The sequence below is a fragment of the Jaculus jaculus genome, chromosome 4 (genome assembly GCF_020740685.1).
Source record: "Jaculus jaculus isolate mJacJac1 chromosome 4, mJacJac1.mat.Y.cur, whole genome shotgun sequence".
NCBI classification, from domain to species: Eukaryota; Metazoa; Chordata; class Mammalia; order Rodentia; family Dipodidae; genus Jaculus; species Jaculus jaculus.
This window is the reverse complement of record NC_059105.1, coordinates 10,191,208-10,196,687: the sequence shown is the minus strand read 5'-3', so window position 1 is coordinate 10,196,687 and position 5,480 is coordinate 10,191,208.

The following is a 5,480-nucleotide window of genomic DNA, read 5'->3' as shown; positions in this document are numbered from 1 at the left end:
ACAGAGAGTGGGGACTGTGTTTTCTGCTAGCCTCAAGTGCCACCAGGGGTTTCTCTGCCAGAGCTACGGGACTGGACGGATGCCTTGAGGAATTGCTTTCAGCCTTGTTTGCAGTCACCGCGACTTCCTGCATCTCTGGGGGATTCAGAGATTCTTCTGGAAGGGCTGAGGCCAGAAGTGCAAGGTTTCTTTCTGCCAGGGACTAAAAGCAGCTTGGCTGTTCTTTAGGATGACACTTAGGGCCCAGGTCTTGTGCGCATGCTCCCAGGGTGTTTTAAGAGGACCCCTGTGATAAATCACCAATTCCACAAAAAGAGCCCAGGCTCCCCACGTACAGGAGGATCTCACAGGGAAGAGAAAACGAAACATGTGTTGGATGAGTGGGACTGTATTCGCCTGCAAAGCCAAAGGATCCCGGTTCGATTCCCCAGGACCCACGTAAGCCAGATGTACAAGGTGGCGCATGCATCTGGAGTCCCTTTGCAGTGGCTGCAGACCCTGGCGCTCCTATTCTCTCCCCCCTCCTCTCTCTCTCACACTCACTCAAATAAATAAAGTATTTTACTTATTCACTCAAATAAATAAAGTTATTTATTTATTTATTTGAGACAGTGGCAGACACAGAGAGAACTGGCGTGCCAGGGCCTCTAGCCACTGCAAACAGACTCCAGATGCATGTGCCACCTTGCAAAGTAGTGCCACAAGCTGGCCACCAAGTGTCCAGGCACAGGCGGCAGCTCACGTTCAAACCACAAAGAGCACCCTAGTGCTCTGGGCGCGTGGGAGGATTCACTGGCTGGGCAATGGGGAGGAAGTCGTGCTGGGCCGGGGGTGTAGCTCAGTAGGTAGCGCGCCTGCTCAACACGCAGGTGGCGCATCAGGATCCCAGCACCGCGTAAACCAAGCCGGCCGCTGCGCACCCGCATCCCAGCTTGGGAGGTGCAGGCAGGAGGTTCAGAAGCTCAAGGTCATCCTCAGCTATAAGAACAAGCTGGAGGCCGGCCTGGGCTACGTGAGAGCCTGCCTCAAAAGAAGAAAAACAAAAGAGGGAGTCATGGCGTGTATTGGCATGGCTGGTAAGGGTGAGGAGGCCTTAGGGGTGCCACGGGAAAGCACAGGCCAAGGAGCCAGGATAGAGAGCTGGTGACCAACCTGGCACAGTGTGCGGGGACGTTCCTGGTTTCAGTCCTGGGAACATGCGCAGTCTCAGAATGAGTCAATCCCTGGCTGTGAGGACAAGACCACAGGCCCTGGTACCCAGTGTCTAAGCTAGCTGCTCTCCTACCTCTGGGAGGCTGGCAAGGAGGACAGAGCAGGCTTTAGACCTTTTGTTTTCTTCTAATGTTCCAGAAAGGAGCTTTAAACTAAACTCGCAAAATGAATAGTTTGGACTCGGTTACATATCCTGATACCCTGGAATTTCCTAGTTACTGACACTCCAACGTGAATGATGTGCTTATGGCTTTGGAAAACACCGTGCATTTGGGCAAGGTTGGCAGCAGTGACCATGCCCATGGAGGGTGTGTCTTAGCTCCCCTCCAGAAGGTTTTTTTTTTTTTTTTTTTTTTTTTTTTTTTACCATTGGGACCCTATTTTCCGGGCTTCAGTTTCTTTTTCTACAAGGAGAAAAATATCCCATGTAGTGGAGTTAAGTCGTGTGTGTGTGTCTGCATCAAACCCAGGCCCTCACACATGCTGAGCAGGCACTCTACCACTGAGCCATCTCCCCAGAACCCCAAGGTTTTTTTTTTTTTTTTTTGGTTTTTCAAGGTAGGGTCTCACTCTGGCCCAGGCTGACCTGAAATTCACCATATAGTCTCAGGGTGGCCTCGAACTCATGGTGCTCCTTCTATCTCTGCTGGGATTAAAGGCATGTACCACCATGGCTGGCTCTCTAATATTTTTTAAATGACAGGGTAACTAGACCTTGTGACTTCTAAAATTTAGGGTATTCTTATAGGTTGGAAATTTTAGGAGATGCCCTACTCTTTATACAATGGCACTTATTTATTTATTATAGGATCTACTTAAGATTTTGTTTTAGGGCTGGAGATATGGCTTAGCGGTTAAGCGCTTGCCTGTGAAGCCTAAGGACCACGGTTCGAGGCTCAACTCCCCAAGACCCACGTTAGCCAGATGCATAAGGGGGCGCACGCATCTGAAGTTCACTTGCAGTGGCTGGAGGCCCTGGCGTGCCCATTCTCTCTCTCTCTGTCTACCTGCCTCTTTCTCTGCCTGTCACTCTCAAATAAATAAATAAAAATAATAAACAAAAAAATTAAAAAAAAAAGATTTTGTTTTATTTACTACTTGTTGAAAATATCTATAATTAAATCTTATAAATATGTATAGTTTGTTCCCAAAAGGGTTATATATAATGCCCACTTATGGAGCTTAATGAAAATGAGTTGGATATACAAATATCAAATTCCAATTGAGTATTTGTTCAGTAACAAAATTATCTCTCAGCTGGGCACGGTGGTGCATGTTTGTCATTCCAGCATTTGTGAGGCGGAGGCAGGAGGATCAGGAGTTCAGAGTCAGAGTCATCCCCCAATACAAAGTGAGCTCAAGGCCAGCCTGGGTAACATAATACCCTGCTTGAACAAACCAAAACATAATCTTTCCAACTAAAAGTTCCACTGAGGAATAGAACTTGCCACTGCTGCTTTTACATTTTTGCCACAGTAAATGAACACATCTAATCTTGGAACAGTTTGTTTTCCAGTCCCTCCCACTGCAAATACCTTGGCATACTTAAATTAGGCTGAGGCTGAACTGAGGTTGTGTGACCACAATAGAATTCTGAAAGAAATGGAGAGGGTCCCACAAGAGGTATCTATCTGCCCACGGTACCCATCCCCAGTGCCCGTTGTTGAAACTCGGCTTAGAGAAACCATAGGTTTTTTTCTTTCTTTTTTTTTTTTTTTATCAATTCCAGCTCCAGAGACAAGAAAGCATTGGGTCTTTGACTGATGGAGCCAACAGCCTATCAGATAGGAATGGTGGCAACATCATTCTTTCACTGTGGCGGCAAAAGAAAGTCACCCCAGCTCCAGACATCACATCAGGTTACGGCAAGAAAGAGAGAAGTTAGGTGACGGGGTGCTCGGGGCTCAGCAAAGTCCGAACCCTAAACCCTAGGTTCGTGCCTAATTTTAATTCACAGATGATTAAAATAAGGCTGAGAAGTATAATTATTAAATTATTATATTTATTGAGGGAAGTACAGAGCCAAGGAAAGGCACCCACATGCCTAGAGAAAACCGTGGGGAAAAAGGAAAGGAAAGAAAATTTAAAGAGCCCCTGCCATGTGGGGAGCTGGAGGGGGTAAGGAAACAATGTGGGGAGTAAGGGCTGGGGCCCTCCCCTCCGCTTGGCCCAGTTGGGGCCAGGGAAGAGCTCACTAGCAGCGAGACAGCTCCAAGAACTTGTTCTTCTCTTTGCAAAGGGCAACGTACTTGTAACGTCACGGTGGTGGCTCCTTTCTCCCTGCTCAGCTCACCTGATTAACAGCGGATTGGTTTGGGCTGGGGCGGTCTCAGGAAGAAGCTAACCATGATGCCAAATTCTGGGGGCTGAACTTTGACTAACCACAATGTTAGGGCTAAATTTATTTTAATTTTATTATTATTATTATTTTGGGGGGTTTTCGACATAGGGTGTCACTCTAGCCTAGGCTGATCTGGAATTAACTCTGTATTCTTAGGGTGGCCTCGAACTCACAGTGATCCTCCTATCCCTGCCTCCAGAGTGCTGGAATTAAAGGCGTGCGCCACCAGGCCCAGCCTAGGGCTAGATTTGAATCCCAGGAGAGACCTCTCTCTCAGAAGGGGCTCCTCAGGTTGTAGAAAAACAGATGTAGGTAAGAGATAAGAAGTCAGATCCTGGTCCATCGTCGTACTTTTTCTTTTTTTAACTTTCAGAGGTCACCCTAACTGCTTAAAAGAGCTCCCTGACTACCTCTCAGTTTGATTCATGTTATTGCTTTATTAGCTATTGCTTTATTCCCTCCCAGAATACCCACTGCAGACCTCCCTTGACATCTCATTGGATAGAATTGGGCTTACATGGGTCATTCTGGGCTATATATATAGCTGGGAAAATATTTGATTTTCCATTCTCTATTGAAGACTGTTCTATAGTTATTAAACAATAAGGAGGCTCTGCAGGCCATTTGATTACTATTACAAACCACTTAGCAGGAACAGCCATAGGCGATACATAATGAATAAGACTGTGACTGTATTCCAATAAAACTTATTCGCAAAGCCAAGTGTGGTGGCCCAAGCCTGTGATCCTAGCACTCAGGAAACAGAGGCAAAAAGTTCAAGGTCACCCTTGGCTACACAGCAAATTTAAGGCCAGATTTGGCTCCATGAGACCTTGTCTCATAAAGAGAAAGAAACAGGGGCTGGAGAGATGGCTTAGCAGTGAAGCGCTTGCCTGTGAAGCCTAAGGACTTTGGTTCAAGGCTCAATTCCCCAGGACCCACATAAGACAGATGCACAAGGTAGTGCATGCATCTAGAGTTCCTTTGCAGCGGCTGGAGGCCCTGGTGCGCCCTTTGTTTCTCTCTCTCTCCCTCTCCCTCTTTCTCTCTGTCTATTGCTCTCAAATAAATAAATAAAAATAAAACAAAAACTAAAAAAAAAAAAAAAAAAGGAAAAGAAAGAAGAAGGAAAGAAAGAGGAAGGAGGGGAAGGAAAGAAGGAGGAAAAAAAAGAAGAAAAACACCTTATTTGAACAACAGTGTTGCATGTCTGGGGGGGGTTGAGCTAGTTTGTGAGTTTAAGACAGTCTGGATCTCGTGTCAGAAATCCAAAGCTAGAGAAGACTTTATTTGTAAACAATGAATTGTCAATTTCATATAATTTTCCTTGGGAAGTTTCCCCCTCCTTTAACAAGGTAACATGGTGAAAACATCCTTAGCAGTACAAAAACAAGCAATGTGTGGGATTTGGCCTGTTGTCTGCTCTCCCAAACCCTTCCTGTGAGAGGAAGGTGGGGATGGCTTGGGGATTCCCACTCACAGTGTGATCACAGAGAGGCTTTGAACTTCATAGAACATTGGAAAGTGATGACAAGTTCACTCCAAGAGATGGATTTTAAATTTCTTGAGATAAATAAGAAAGGCCTGCTTCCAAATCACATTCTTTGTCATGAATTAAAAAAAAAAAATTACCAAATGTCATTAACACAGGAAGTCTCCATTGCTATTCTCCCGGGTCAGCAGCCCTTCTGGGTTAACATATGTTGTTTCAGGTTATCCTATTGTGGGGGGGGGGGGCAAAGGCAGGATGGTTAGGAGTTCAAGGCCAGTCTGAGCTCTGTATGAGACCTTATCTCAAAAAGAAGAGAAAAAGTTTATAAAAAAACCAAAAAGTCATCCTCTTGCATTTGCAAGTCTAGAACTATAACCAGGAAATTAGTACACACTGTAGCACAGACATTTACTTAATCACAGAAAGGTCTAGGTA